The sequence below is a fragment of the Ursus maritimus genome, unplaced genomic scaffold (assembly GCF_017311325.1).
Source record: "Ursus maritimus isolate PB19 unplaced genomic scaffold, ASM1731132v1 scaffold_22, whole genome shotgun sequence".
Taxonomy (NCBI): Eukaryota; Metazoa; Chordata; class Mammalia; order Carnivora; family Ursidae; genus Ursus; species Ursus maritimus.
The window spans coordinates 22,541,422-22,556,999 of NW_024424675.1; the positions used below are offsets into that span (position 1 = coordinate 22,541,422).

The following is a 15,578-nucleotide window of genomic DNA, read 5'->3' on the forward strand; positions in this document are numbered from 1 at the left end:
TACTGAACACCTACTGTAGACTAGGTACGGTTTTAGGCATGGCAGCTATAGCGGTAAACAGAGACTCTGCTCTCTGGGAGCTTTCTGTTTGGTCCGGAATGGCATATGGATTTTATTTTATTTTTTTTTAAGTAGGCTCCACACCCAGCATGGAGCTGAACATGGGTCTTGAACTCATGCGCCTGAGATGAAGATTTGAGCTGAGATCAAGTCTTAATGGACTGAGCCACCCCAGGCTCCCAGCATATGGATTCTTATGGGGGGATTAGACTGGCCTTTCAGACCAACGTGGCTGGACAGACTTATAGCAATTTTGTAGTAAGCCATAAGGCGCTTTGGATTTGATGCTAAGAGCAGTGAGATTCCATCAAAGGATGTTAAGCCAGGACCATGACATGCTTTATTTTACCTTTTAAGTGATCATTCTGGCGGCCTTAGGGAAAAATGGCTTGGCAGGGCAGGGCTGGACATGAGTAGAAGCACATATTTCAGGCAATCTAGAGGTGAGGGGAGACCGGCCTGGCCTGTTATTGTGGCACCGAAGATGGAGAAAGGTGGAGAGAAGGGAGGAATAGTTGAGAGGTAGATGAAGAGATATGGTGACTGAGCGGATGAGGGGGTGAAGGAGAGGGAAGAGACAGGAATCATTCCTAAATTTTTTTGGCTCCAGTGACTGAGTGACCCTAAATGGGCGCAGTCTCAGTAGCAGTTCAGGACTTAAGTCAGATAATGGATGTGAAAGCGCTTTAGGAAAGGTCAAACGGCGGCTGAAATCGCGTGGCGCGACCAAGGCGGTGAGTTCCATTTTACAGACGGGGAAATTGAGGCACGAAAGCCCGGCAGATGGAGACGGGCCACGACGCGCTCGCCTCACACCTCTTCGGTGGGTGAAAGGACCGAAGCGCGTTGGGCACCTACGAAGCGCCGGTAGGTGAGCGGCCTGGCTTCGCTCCGCGGGCTTCCCTGTTCTCCGCTCCTGTTCCAATAAAGTTATTGAAATTGACACAGGTTGCTAAGGAAGTGGGTCGCTGAGCCGGGTTGCTAAGGAAGTGAGCGGCCGCCGTCTCTCCCCATCCGGGGCAGCGGGGAATGGCTGAGACCGGGGCTTGCCACCGCCCCCGCCGCCGCCGCCGCCGCCCGCTGTCGGCTCGCGCCGCAGGTGAGTCGGGGAGGGGCCCGGGCTCCCGCGGGGCAGGCCCATCCTGCCCGCCGCCCGCCATCTGCCCGCAGGCCCGCGCCGGCGCCTCCCCTGGCTCTGCTGCTAGGCGAGCGGGAGCATCCTCTGCCCTGCCTCCCGGGCATCCTCCAGCGGTCCGGGCGGCCTCGCCCCTCCTCCTTTGGGCGGAGGTGCGGCCCGACCCTCAGACCCGGCCGCGAGGGGTCGGGGTCCATCCGGAGGGTTCTGCGGCGGTGGTCAGGGATCCAGCTCTGGAGAGGAAGGGAAGGGAGAGCCTGGGGTCCGAACCTCGCCGCTGCCCCTGGCACACTGTGTGACCTTGGGCAAGTCTCTTCCCTTGTCAGGCTTCAGTTGACTGTTCAGGGATCTCCTAACACTTGCTGCTCAGAGTGGTTAAGATGATGAGGTGTGTACGTTTGAAAGTGCCCTAAATGAGGAGAGGGAGGATTCTTAGGGCACCTGCCATGGGGACCAAGAGTCCAGTTTCAAGTTGAGTGTCTGAGTCGGAGACTGTGCATCTCCATTTAGTAATTGTTTGGCCTTGTCTTGGGCAAGTTAATCTCTGAGCCGCCTTTTCTTTATCTGTAAAATGAGTTAATGAACCACTGCGGGAAGCCAATGAAACCGGGTATGTCAGGTAGCTTGGCACATGGTAAGTGTCCAACAAGCTATTATGAGGCATGTTGGGGGTGGGTTGGGGCGAGGCTTCAGGAGACACTTTGAGACGTGGGATTCAGGTGTGCAGAGCACCGGCTCATTTGTGTATTCCTTCGATGTTGACATCCCACCGCCCCCAGTTTTCCTTCTCCGTTCTGCTTTTCTCCGGGCAGGGGATGTGATGTGGACCTGCACAGGTAGCCCTGGTTGTGGAAACCCTGAGGTCAAGTTCTTGTAGGTGACTGAAGTTATGGTGGGCTTTGTTGACCCTTCCAGAGCAAAAGGGAATGACTATTCTTATGTCTGTTGAAAAGTGCTTAAAGCTTACTCGCTATTTGCAAGTATATGATTTAGAAGCACTTTTCAGGTACATTATCTCACTTCATCTTCACGTAGTGTTAGCCAGGTAGGTGGTGATATTATCCCCATTTCACAGACGAGGAGTCTGAGGCTCAGAAAGGGGAATGACTTGCCTAAGAATCTTATGTCTGTAAAGTGGTGGAGCTGGACACCTTGCCAGGTAAATCCCATATTTTCTCCCCTGTACCCTGATGTCTCTGCTTTCTCAACTATTAATAGCTGTTATAAAGCCACCGGGTATTCTTTTGTTCTTCTAACTGCTGTGGCTAGAGGCTTTTTTTTTTTTTCCAGTGGCAGGGAAATAAGATCTTCTATAAAGCTTCATTTAAATAGATACCATCCAAAGGGTGGACCTCAAAAAAGAGCTGGCATATTCAAAAGGGGGCTTTTCTGTCCCTCACTCGCCTCCTCTTTAAAATGAAAGAAGATGACATCTGAAGGCCCTGTCAGTGCTGTTGTGCAATTCTGATTGCACGCTAGTGTTTTAAAAGCATGGAGTCTGGCTGTCTGGGTTCAAAGCTTGGCTCTACCGCCTCGAAGCTGCGTGCCACCGAGCAACTGACTTCACCTCCGTGCTGCAGCTTCCTCGTCTGTAAAATGGGGATAATAATAGCAACTACCATGTCTGGCTGTTGTGAGGATTCATTTGAGCCTAATACATGTAAAGTACCTGGCATGTTTGATAAATGTTAGCCATTATTATTCGGGCTTAACATAGCACCTATGCCAAACTTTATATTCTATTTATGGTTGGTGAGTGAATAAATTAAAGTATGTGCTCACAGCACCAGGTGTGTCAACCTCAGAAGGTCCTTGCAAGCTTGAAATAGTAGCTGTCACAGTATGACATCAATGTTAGTATTATGACAGGGTGGCTCCGGGAACCTGCCACCCCATGCCAGAACGGATTGTGAAGAAAGATGAGAGCTGATGGTGGGATCAGGTTTGGTAGCCCAACTCCCAATTCAGTAAATGTGTACTAAATCCCTCTGTGCCAAGCACAACAGAAGATGTGGAAATCAGTCCCCATGCCATATACATCAAGGGCCTCCCAACTTAGTTTGCGTATTACTGGCTTTGGAAATGATTTGACTTTTTAAAATGAATTCCTATCTTGTGTTTACCCCTACTGCAGAGTGAAGCTGATGGTCCACATGTCTTCTTTTGTGTCCCTAGGCTTCTGTTGGGTGCCTGGTTTAGAAGCTTCATTTTGACAACTGATGTGTGGGTCCCTGAGAAAGAGCCTTCCCTTATGTAGTTAATAATCCAGCACTCTCTGTATGGTGCCTAGTGGTTTGCAAAAGTGTTTAAGGGTGCCTTCACTCATTTGGTATTATTACTGGCCCTATAAGGAAGGTAAGGTGCAGATTTAAGATCCCCATTTTGCAGTCGAGGGACGTGAGGTAAGAGAAGCCATGCTGCTAGCAAGTGGCCCATTTCACCTGGGAATTGGGTCTTCCAGCTCCAAGTTCAGGGCTCTTGCCCTATGCTGCCTCAGGTTTTCTCATGCCACATTTGCTGAGCACCTCATGTGTGTCAGACCCTGTTCCAGCCTGGAGATACGATGGTTCAGAGGTAGATGAGGTCCTTGCTTTCATGCAGTTTACATTCCAGTGGCAGCAATGGAGAAATAAACCAATAAATGAACAGGTAATGTAGACAGAAGTAAGGACTGTGAAAACACTAAAACAGTGATGTCAGAAAGAGTAACTTCTTATGGGGATTGGGGCACTGCTACTTTGATTGGACGGTCAGAAGGCCTCTCTCTAAGGTGGTGACTTTTTTTTTTTTTTAAGATTTTTATTTATTTAATTTAGAGAAAGAGAGAGTGCTGCACGTGCACACAGTGGGGAGGGGCAGAGGGAGAGGGAGAGAGAGAATTCCAAGCCGACTCCCCACTGAGCGCAGAGCCAGACATGGGGCTTGATCCCAGGATCCTGAGATCATGACCTGAGCCAAAATCAAGAGTCAGACACTTAACTGACTGAACCACCCAGGCGTCCCTAAGGTGGTGACATTTTTGCTGAGATTTGCTGCCAGAAGGGGCCACCCATTTAGAAATGTGGCAGAAGGAACAGCAAGGGTAAAGGCTCTGAGGGAACAATCTTGGTGAGTTCTGGGAACTGAAAGAAGGCTCAGAGTGGCTGGAGCAGGTGAGTTGGAGGTGAAAGGAGGAGAATGGAGAGGTGGGTCGACGAGGAGGGGTGAAGCCTCAGATTATACAGGGCTTATCAGCTAGAGTAAGTGATTGATTTGATTTTTAAAATGTGGGGGGCGTCTGGGTGGCTCAGTCGTTAAGCATCTGCCTTCGGCTCAGGTCATGATCCCAGCGTTCCAGGATTGAGCCCCGCATCGGGCTCCCTGCTCAGCGGGAAGCCTGCTTCTCCCTCTCCCACTCCCCCTGCTTGTGTTCCCTCTCTCGCTGCCTCTCTCTTTGTCAAATAAATAAATAAAGTCTTTAAAAAAAAAAACAAACGTGGGAAGCCATTGAAGGCTTTAAGAAGGGGAGTGACAATAGTCTATTTTTAAGATTTTTATTTATTTGAGAGAGAGAGAGAGAGAGAGAGAGAACACGAGCAGGGGGTAGGGGCAGAGGGAGAAGCAGACTCCCCGCTCAGCAGGGAGCTGGAAGCAACTCTATCCCCAGACCCTGAGATCATGACCTGAGCCTATGGCAGACGCTTAACTGACTAAGCCACCCAGGCACCCCGGTTTTTTGTTTTTTTAAATCACTTTGGCCTCTGTGTAGCCACTGAATTTTAAGGGGGGTAAGCATGGCAGCCAGAAGGGTGGTTAGGAGGCCCGTAAGGAGGTGATGGTGCGTGCCCTGCTAGCGGGGTAGCAGTGGACATGGGTACAAGAGGCTGGATTGGCGATGTGTTTTGGAGGCAGAACCGGCAGGATGGTGGTTGGGAGAAGAGCTGAAGGAATCAAGGATGACTCCTGGGTTTTTGGCCTGAGCAGTTAGGTAGATGTTGGTGGTGCCATCTGCCTCTCAAAGGGTGGAAGAACTTTGTGGTAAGGTGCCCTGTGAGGAGGAATGAGCAATGGCTCGCTCTGAACCTGTTGGAGGGGCAGAAGGTATAAACATCATACCTTATAGTCCTTGGGGAAGCGATCCCAGCTTATGCTGCAGGAGGACAGCCAGATGTGTCTCATTGAAGCCCCCACTTCGGACATCCGCAAGCCCTGCTTTTCTTGCACTCTGGCTCTCGGCCAGTTTGTGGAGTGGCAGGCGTGGGCTTTGCCAGGGCAGTGGCCATCTGTCTCATGCTGTTGGCGTCGCTGTCCTGACTCGAGATCTTGGCTGATGAAGGCTAGAAGGAGGCTGGCCAGCTCTGGGAGAGAGAATGGAATCTGTAGTGAAGCTCACTGTCAGTGCTTCACATGGCCACAGTTTCCCTGCCAAAGTGGTTCTTTCCTTGGCCATCAAATGACATTTCTAAAGTTTCAGAGCTTTTGATTTGGGGATCCTTTGAAAAGCTGTTGTGTTCTGCCAGAATTCCTAGAGGATCCTTGAATGGAGTATCTCTTCTGAGCAAGAGAATTCAAGCCTTTTTTTCAAATATACTAATAATTGCCCTTGTAAATTTCGGCTTTACAATGTTGTAAGTTCCATGCTGGAAACAGTAAGACTGATAATCCCACCACCTCCACTTGTAGAGCAGTTTAGAATGCTCTTTCCTGTGCATTCTTACTTACCAATGCCGGTCGGTGGAGATGGCGTGGCATATGTACTATCCCCAGTTTACAGGTAGATCCTTGCTGCTGAGTGTGTTTGTGTGACAGAAGTACCCATGTCCCCTGGAAGCTTGTTAGAAATCTGGGCCTCAAGCAGATACACCAGGCTGCATTTCACCAAGACCCCCGGGTGTGTCCTGCACAAGTGGAAACTTCAGGTGCACTCATTTGGTAATATGTGGCAAAACTAGGCCTTGCCCATGATAATGATAATAAAAGTAATAGGAATAGCTAATGTTTATTGAGCCAAGCGCTGGCATAAGTACTTGACACAGGTTGTCTCATGTAGTCCTCACGGCAACCCCGAACATGGGTACTGTTATGAATCCCACTTTCCAGAAGAGGAAAGTAGAGGCACACAAAAGTAAAATAACTTCCCAGATCTGCTAAGTCTGAGTCCATTGCTCCTTCTACCACTGAGTTCATTCATCTTTGGGGGGGGGCAGTATATCCCTGCTGTCTTGTCAAGAGCTGTTCTCTTCTGTTTGTGGGTAACCAATGTCAAATGCTGATGAAAAAGTGACTTCAAAGAATGTTTGAGGAAATCAGGGGAAAAACCCTTGAGCTATTCTAACTGAACCTGGATGTCAACCACTTGACCAGTAGTCAGTAAACAGATATCCAATTTATAAGATAAGCCACCTCTCACACTTCTTAGCAGTCCAACACTCGAGGCCAAAACAGCTGACGCGGGTGGGAACTGTGAGCTTGTACTGAGTCATTCGGCCCTCCACTGTTTCTTGGTGGTGGTGATAACATCTGTATGGGTGAGAAGAGGGCAGCCCAAGTCCCATACCACCCTGCTGACTGACTGCGAAGGATTCAGTTTTGTGGTGCCTCAGTTTTCCCTCTCTGCCCCGTGGGCACATTATTTTCCTTTGAACATCTCCTGATCTCCCCAGAGTCTTAGAAAGATTTCTTGGTCAAGGTATGCCGTCACAGGAAATTCTGGTGTGAAAAGGAGGTAGGGTCTGGGGGGTTGGGGCAAGAATTTTAGTAGCAATTCTGCCACTTGCTGTGTGACCTGGGGCAAATAACTGGACCTCTCCGGACCTGTTTCTGTATACACAAAATAAGGACCTGGGACAGCCTTCTAAGGCTCTTCCAGCCCTGCCTGGAAGACTGAGCGTGGAGTTGAGTGGTATTTTCTTCTTCCTTGGTGACTTCATGCTGGGCTTTCACCCAGACCTTCCAGGGTGGGGCTTTTAGAGCAGATTTCTTGGCAGCCGGAGATCATTGATTGCAATCAGCTCTGCTTATCAGCGTCACACATCTGCACTGCAGCTCGGGATGTTCTTGTTTAAGGCTCAGTTAGTCATGGTGACACATTGTGTCTCCTCACTTTGTCACACTGCAGGCATTGAGGTCTTACACACACAGGCAGCTCTATCTTTAGTATGCTGATTTATTTAAATCAGGGTTTGCATTAGAGAGCACCCAGTGATCATTGTGGTGGGTGTGGTTTTCCTTTTAAAGTGTTTGGCAAGATATCTGCAGCACGTGCGTTTTGTCATATTGGGACATGGTGTATAAATGGAAGAGGGTCCAAGGGAACTAGAAATTGTAGGAGATTGTTGCGAGTTGAGACATGACAGGCTCTTACCTACTCTGGGGTCCTTCATAACACCTTCAGCGTGGTTCCGGGAACTGCTTGCTTTGAGGCTTTTGGGTGGGAATAAAGTAAATAGAAACTAAAAGCTCATAGCACCGTCCGGAGCAGTATAGCAGATTGCGGTAATCATTACTTTATAACACATTTCAATAACCTAAGCAAAAAAAATCTAGCTAGTAAATCACAAAAGATTCCATTCAGGTGAGAATGAATTATCAGTTCGGGTTACTTAAGATAACCGCAAGAAGATAGTTCTTGGTGGAAATAGTTACTGGTTTTGCAAGATCTGCAGTAACGACTCAGATTCTAGCCTAAGAAATATATCGTGTTTTTCTTTCCTTATTTCTTCAGTTGCCAGCATTTTAAATTATTTATTTATTTCCCAGCATTTTTTAATAGAATTTTTTTCCTGATTATAAAAATAATTTGTGTTGAGGAAAAATGAGGAAAGTCCTGAGAAGATCAAATAAGATTCACTTTGGGGCGCCCGGCTGGCTCAGTCGGGGGAGCGTGCGGCTCTTCATCTCGAGGTGGTGAGTTTGAGCCCCACGGTGGGTGTGGAGATTACTTAAAAATAAAATCTTAAAAAAAATGCTTTAAAAGATTCACTTTAAGCCCTACCACCCAGAACTAATCTCTGTAACATCTTACCATCCAAAGGCAAATGTATCCTAAATATATTTTTTTTCTTGTGGATGCACAGTTGTTACCTATTTCCCCTATTGTTGTCATTTAGGCTAGTTTCAATTTTGAATATTATAAATAATGCTACAGAGAACATCTTGATGATTATCTTTGCGTAAATGCCTTTGTCTGCATTTCTGACCATTTCTTTTAACTAGATGATTTAATTGTTAAAAATTTTAATTATAAAGGCAGCCTCCTTCAATAATGTTCTTAACAAGGCAGTGTCTAAATAAAGTTGCAAAAGCAGACATTATTACAATTTGGTGGGAGGGATTACCTGTGAAAATGGTATCCTATCTCAATTTCAGCACACTTGTCTACTTGCAGATATGTATTTAGATAGATGCACTCAAAGCGGATTTCTCATTTTCCGTTTGGAAATGTTCATTTAACATTTCATAACCATGTTTCCATGTTTATGGTAAACTGTCCCTAGCATGGGGCGTTTGTTTCCAGCTTTTTATAATCACATATAGTGCTCTAATGAACATCTCTGCTTCTCTCTCAGCCTCATAAGAGAACAATTCTAAATAAATGCTTTGGGGAAAGTTAGAACTTGAAAAAATTCTAAAGAAGTGTATATTTTCCTTCTTAAAATTTTATTAGGAGCTTCTAAAAGTACTTTAAAAAACTTTATTGAGATCTAATTCACATATCACAGGATCTTGTAGTAATTTTTCTCAGCCTTCTTTGCTGCTTCTCCTTAATCCACTTTTCTTTTGGATACAGAATTCCCAATGTGTAAGACCCAGAACGGGGGCCTATTTCAATCCTCCATTCCCTGCAGGGCTGTTGGTTGGCGACATTGACCGGAAACGCTGTGCACACGTTGTCAGGTTTGTGCACTGCGTGAGCTGCGAGAGCGCGCGTACCATTGTGGACAGGGAACCATGACGGTGGACTTTCCGAGAGGGTTTTTGAAAAAGTATTTCCCTCATCATTTAACTAAAATGAGTGCTGTGATTTGTAGGAAATTCTGCCTCACCGACTTTGGGAACTGTTTACTGTAGGGGGTAGCACACGTAGGCACAGCTTCTCCAACATTAACATACACATGAATCACCAGAAATTTTGATAAAATGGGATTCTGATTTTGGGGATCTAGATGTGGTGGGATGCTGCAGAGTTAAACCAGGTGGAACAGGAGAAGATTTTCGGTGGCCCTCAAATACAACAGCCTAAATTACATTGAACGGCATGTGAGCGTTATTCCCCCTTTTTTTTTTAAGATGTATTGATTTATTTGGGGGGAGGGAGGGGCAGAGGGAAAGGGAGAGAGAAACTCAAAGCCGACTCCATGCTCAGCATGGAGCACGGAGCCCAAGCGGGGCTCAGTCTCAGGACCCTGAGATCACGACCTCAGGTGAAACCAAGAGTCTGAGGCTTAATCTTAACCGATTGCACCCACCCAGGTGCGCCGAGCGTTATTCCCTTTTCAGCTCCTTTGGTTCTTCTTCTATGTCTCGGAGAGTATTTGCTTGGTTCTGTTGAACACTTGCTGAGCTGGCTTTCTAACCAAGAGAGGTCAGACCTCAGTCCTTAGGGAAGCTGCAGTATCTAGCTAGAATTGAGTAACATTGTTGTGTGTCCTTATATTTATTTTCATAGTTACCTTCTATTTACAGTAAGTGATACTGATTTCCTATTCATGTTAGTAATACAAAGTTTCTTTTAAAAATAAATTTGGGTTAAAAAATAGATTTAAACAAAAACCTTGAGTAAATAATAGTACAGGTGGTGCCTGGAAATGGTAAAAAAGGTGAAGAGACAACCGGATGACTGATATCTCGGGCTGGTGTGGAAAAAGGCCATGAACTTTGGAGCCAGGCAGACCTGGTTTCTAAGTATTTTGCCACTTATTAACCTGGTGTGCCATGTTACTTCCCTCTCGCCGTCTCAGGACTTTTCTCCTCTAAATTGGGTCAGGGCAGAAGCACCTCCTGCGGGCCAGGCACTGTAATGCTTTGTCTCTTCTGATCCTCACACAGCCCCAAGCAGCAGGCAGGGTATTGGCAGTCTTCCCATTTTACAGACAGCAGATAGGCTGAAAGGGGTGAAGGAACTTGTGCGGAGCCCCAGAGTGAGGGATGGTAGGACTGGGTTTCAATCTCAGGTGTGCCTGAATCTATCCCTCATTATTCCAGGCCACTTACCTCTTTTAAATGTAGATTTTGCTGTGGCTCTCTATCCAGCAGAAAGGCAGTCTGATTAAAATGAAAAGTCATTGAGGGGCACCTGGGTGACTCCATCAGTTAAGTATCCGACTCTTGATTTCAGCTCAGGTCATGATCTCAGGGTCCTGGTCTGCTCGAGATTTGCTCTCTCCTTTTCCCTCTGCTCCCTCCCCCTGCTCGTGCACCACACTCTTTCCCCCTCTCAAATAAATAAACAAATCTTAAAAAAAAAAAAGAAAAGTTATTGAGCACACCCATGTTCACTATAGCATTATTCAGAATAGCCAGGAGGTGGAAGCAGTCCAAATGTCCATGGACAGATCAGTGGATTAAATAATGTGGCATATACGTACAATAGGTTATTATCTAGCCTTAAAAAACAAGGCGATCTTGTCACCTGCTACAACACGGAGGTGGAGTGGTAGTTTCCAGGGGCTGGGGAGAGGGGGAAATGGGGAGTTTTTGTTTGATAGGTATAGAGTTTCAGTTTGGCAAGATGAAAAAGTTCTGGAGATCTGTCACACAACAATGTGGATGTAATTGACACCTATTGAACTGTACACTTAAAAATGGTTAAGAGGGTATATTTTATTTACCACAATTAAAAATTTCTTTTCTTTTTTTTTAAATTTTATTTATTTGACAGAGAGCACACAGCAAGGAGAGCTGCAGGCGGAGGGAATGGGAGAAGCAGACCTCCCAGGTCTGAGTGGGGAGCCTGACACGGGGCTCGATCCAAGGCCCTGGGATCATGACCTGAGCTGAAGGCAGATGCTTAACTGACTGAGCCACCCAGGCGCCCCCACAATTAAAAATTTCCTAAAAGTAGAAAAAAGAAAAAAAAAAGAAAAGCCGTGGGTCAGAAGGCGTTTGTTTGTTTGTTTTTTTCGTTTTGGAAAATTCCAAGCATACATAAAAATAGAATAGTATAATGAAGCATGAACCCATTACCCACCTCCAGCAGTTATCAGCACATGGCACTTCTGTTCTACCAATAAGCTCCCATCCATCCCACCCCGCTCTGGTTTATTGTGATCCCAGACAGCATGTAACTTTATCTGAAAACACTTTTGTGTGTATGCCTAAAAGTAAGAACTTTCTTTAAAGAACAACATTTTCACACCTAAAAAAAAGTAATAATAATTATTTAACATCATCTAATATCCAGTATTCAAATGTCCTTGATTGTCTCATACATTTTATAAGTTGATTCATATGAATCAAGATCCAAAAAGGGGGGCACCTGGGTGGCACAGCGGTTAAGCGTCTGCCTTCGGCTCAGGGCGTGATCCCGGCGTTATGGGATCAAGCCCCACATCAGGCTCCTCCGCTATGTGCCTGCTTCTTCCTCTCCCACTCCCCCTGCTTGTGTTCCCTCTCTCGCTGGCTGTCTCTATCTCTGTCGAATAAATAAATAAAATCTTAAAAAAAAAAAAAGATCCAAAAAGGGCCCCAGTCAAGAGCCAAATGTTATATTTGGTTGATTTAAGTGTCTACATCAACAGAGTGTACATTTTTAGCAGGGAAACAACTTTGTTTCTTTCCTGGATTAGTACATGCAATGAGAAGTTCCTGGCAGGAAGGCTCTTCTGGCTTCATAGCCTTGTGGTGGTTGAGAGCATAAGTTCTGTGTGTTGGACTGGTGTGGGCAACAGGTGCACTGGTGGGGGGGGGTTAGTGAGACAGCGGGGGAGTGGGACATAAGATGGCACTGTCTGTCAAAAAAGGAACATGTCTAGCTTTTACACCTCTGGGAATGGATCCTGCTCCTTACTCCTACCTGTAGTTAAAGTTTATGCTCAGGATAGTCTCTGCAGCATTGTTTGCAGTAGCAAAAGACCAGAAACCATGAGAAGGTCCCTCAGTAGTTGAATAATCAAGTACATTATACATTAATTTAAATTTTTTTTTTAAGTAAACTCTCCATCCACTGTGGGGTTGGAACTCGTGACCCTGAGATGAAGAGTTGCATGCTCCACTGACTCAGCCAGTCAGGTGCCCCATCAAAAACGTTATGAAGCAACCACACCATGATATCTGCGCAGCTGTTGAAAGGGGAAGGTGGTGCAGAAATTGCCTCAAACATCTATAAAGTAAGATGGAGAATGGTACATAGTATACTTCCACTTGAGTTGAAAGAAAAAAAAAAAGAAAGAAAAGTGGGAGAGCAATACAGATACATTAATGCTTGCATCTGCATTGAGTATCTCCCCAAGGGGTAGGCAGAAGATTACTTGTTTACTGTATACTTACCTAGCTAGCTTGAATTGTTTTTATCTATGCATATATTGATACACACATGTACATATACATATGTGTGTTCAGAATAAAGTCCTACGTAGGTCTTTAAATAAGATAATCCCTGTTTTGAATCCTGACTGTTCCACTTATCTGCTGTGAGACCTAATTAATTAATTTCTCTGAACCTCCCATTCTTATTTTTAACATAAGGCTAATACCTATGCCTCCTAAGGTGATTTTGAGGATTAGAAGAGGAATATACATTAAACTCTTTTTTTTTAATCTTTTTTTTTTAAGATTTTATTTATTTATTTGTTAGAGAGAGAGAGCACACACAAACACGGGGAGTGGCTGGCAGAGGGAGAAGCAGGCTCCTTGCTGAGCAAGGAGCCCGATGCTGGACTCGATCCCAGGACTCTGGGATCATGGCCTGAGCTGAAGGCAGATGCTTAACCAACTGAACCACCCAGGAGTCACTCTTGATAAGCTATGAGTTGTGACTATCGAATACAACAAAAGCCCAGACCCACACTGATTCTAATGAGAAGTATCCTCTAGATTTGAATATATTTTTATGAATGTATTTTATGAATGTTTCACAATGGGATAAAAAAAAAGGGGGGATTTCTTTCCCTCTTTTCCCCCCTAGCTAAATGCTTTCCTTGCCTGTTTGGGTTATCAAATGATAGGGCATGCCTGGCGCCAATTTGAATTCAGGACAAGAATTTATTTGTTCATGTTTCTTGTATGTGACCTTTGTAGGTTTCTTTCCAGATAAGTAGCCTGTCTTCCTAGGACACTTAGCCCTGAAATCAAAGTGCTAGACTTTTTTCCCCCAAAGAAAAAATAGCTTTTTTGCTCTTCTCCCACTTGATTATAAGAAACAAAATATATGCACCTATCAAAAAGGCCAAAGAAAGCAAAAAAATTGCTTGTAAGCTCACTCCCGAGATCAATGTTGCTTGCATTCCCTGAGTGTTCATTACACATCTTGCACTAGGCTAAGTATTGAGCATTTATTAGTTTATGTAATCCATAGACTAGTCCTTTCAGGTAGGTGTTATTAACTGCATTTTATATAAGAAACTATGACTTATGTAACTTTCTCAAGATTTTGTAGCTAAGCGGCAGTGCAGAAATGCAAACCCTGTCCTGTTGAACACTAAAGCTCACGCTTTTAACCATGACTTTACACCATTTCCCCCACATCTTTCTCTGCACATGCGCACGTACACATATAAACATAAATCACGTTATAATAACTCTTCTGTTTGGTAGCCTGCATCAACAAAGTGTCATGAACATCTTCCTATAAGTAAATACCTAGAGGTGTATTGCCACTTTAATGACTGCATAACTTCCCATTGTAGAGATGTGTCATAACCAGTCCTTTATTGGTAAGTATTTAGGTGGTCAGAGATGGTACTGTAATAATTATAAACATGTATGTACGTCTTGCACGTATATTGTTACTGATGTCCTTAAATGATGTCCTTAAAATAATTCCAAGAAATGGAGTTGCTGTTTCAAGGGATGATAACATTTTGAGCATTACATTTCAATGGATTGATTGATTCAAGATACTGATGACTCAACTCTTCTCAAATAGTCTTTTCCAGTTTGAGAAGCTGTGGCTCTCATTTGTACTATAAGAGAGAGCGTGAAGGTTTTTAGACGTTTGCGCAACTATCTGGCTGTAAACATTGCCTGTAATAACAACAAACTATGTTTTATTAGTCTGGTATTTTGACATCTTTGCTCTAAATGCCTTTAGGGCTGAGGCTACATGGCAGGCTGCAATGACATTAGAATGTTAAAGATGCCATTACCGTAGACCTCATGGAAGTCCTTTTATGACACTTCATGAGAAAGCTGAGATAAGTACTTTTATTCCTAGGGCCCTTTGTTCATCAATTGAAACATTTTTTTTCCTTTAAAAAAAACAGTTATTTATTTTTATTAGTTATCTCTACACCCAGCGTGGGGCTCAGACTCACGACCCTGAGATCAAGAGTCGCACGCTCCACTGACTGAGCCAGCCAGGCGTCCCAAGACATTTTTATTACCTTATATTCATGGTGTTCAGTGAAACTGGATAGATGAAAAGAAGAAAAGAATGAGTTTTAACACCTGGATATTAGTTTACTAATTAATTTCACGAAATTTTTCCATCTCCTTTTTCCCCTAATTTTATTTTTCTGACCACACAATATACTCCCACAATTTAAAACTTAAGAGATCTAAAGGGTAGACGTGCAAAGTCTCCCTCCTACTCTTGGCCCTCACCATACAGCCTTAAGGCAACCAATGTTGTTTTCTGGCTCATGAATAGCCTTTCAAATATATTTTATGCATATATAAGCAGATACAGAGCTGTTCCCTCAACACAAATCCAGTGTCCTCTTAAAAGTTCTGTAGGGCTAGGGGCACCTGGGTGGTGCAGTCGTTAAGCGTCTGCCTTCGGCTCAGGGCGTGATCCCGGCGTTCTGGGATTGAGCCCCACGTCAGGCTCCTCCGCTATGAGCCTGCTTCTTCCTCTCCCACTCCCACTGCTTGTGTTCCCTTTCTCGCTGGCTCTCTCTCTCTCTCTCTGTCAAATAAGTAAATAAAATCTTTAAAAAAAAAAAAAGTTCTGCAGGGCTGTGATGTTAATTTTCAACAGGAGCTGAATAATCCTGCTTTGAAAATTGTGTAACTCCCATTGTGATCACTGGCCATCCTGGGAACCAGAGGCCTAGAATGGGACTTGCTCTCTTGGGGTGGCTCAGGGATCGCAAACAAGGAGCCCTGGTACTTCAGCACACTTAGCAGCAGTTGTGAGAGTGTGGTGTTGATGGTGATGAGGTGGGTGCAGAGTAGAAGCAGCCGCTTCCCCCGAGAGGAACTTGCACAGGGAGTGGTTTTCGGCTGCTTAATAGGGAGTTGCTTT

The 15,578-nt window shown here is 45.0% G+C and overlaps 1 protein-coding gene across 3 annotated transcripts in view; it reads left to right on the plus strand.

The window, feature by feature from the left end:
• Positions 1–1,022: 1,022 nt before the first annotated feature.
• KIF3B (kinesin family member 3B) overlaps positions 1,023–15,578 on the plus strand; it is a 40,212-nt gene continuing 25,656 nt past the window's right edge. For all 3 annotated transcript variants that reach the window (XM_040638146.1, XM_040638147.1, XM_040638145.1), the window contains exon 1: positions 1,023–1,159. The gene's annotated coding sequence lies outside the window, so the exon portion shown is untranslated. The remainder of the gene's footprint in view (positions 1,160–15,578) is intronic.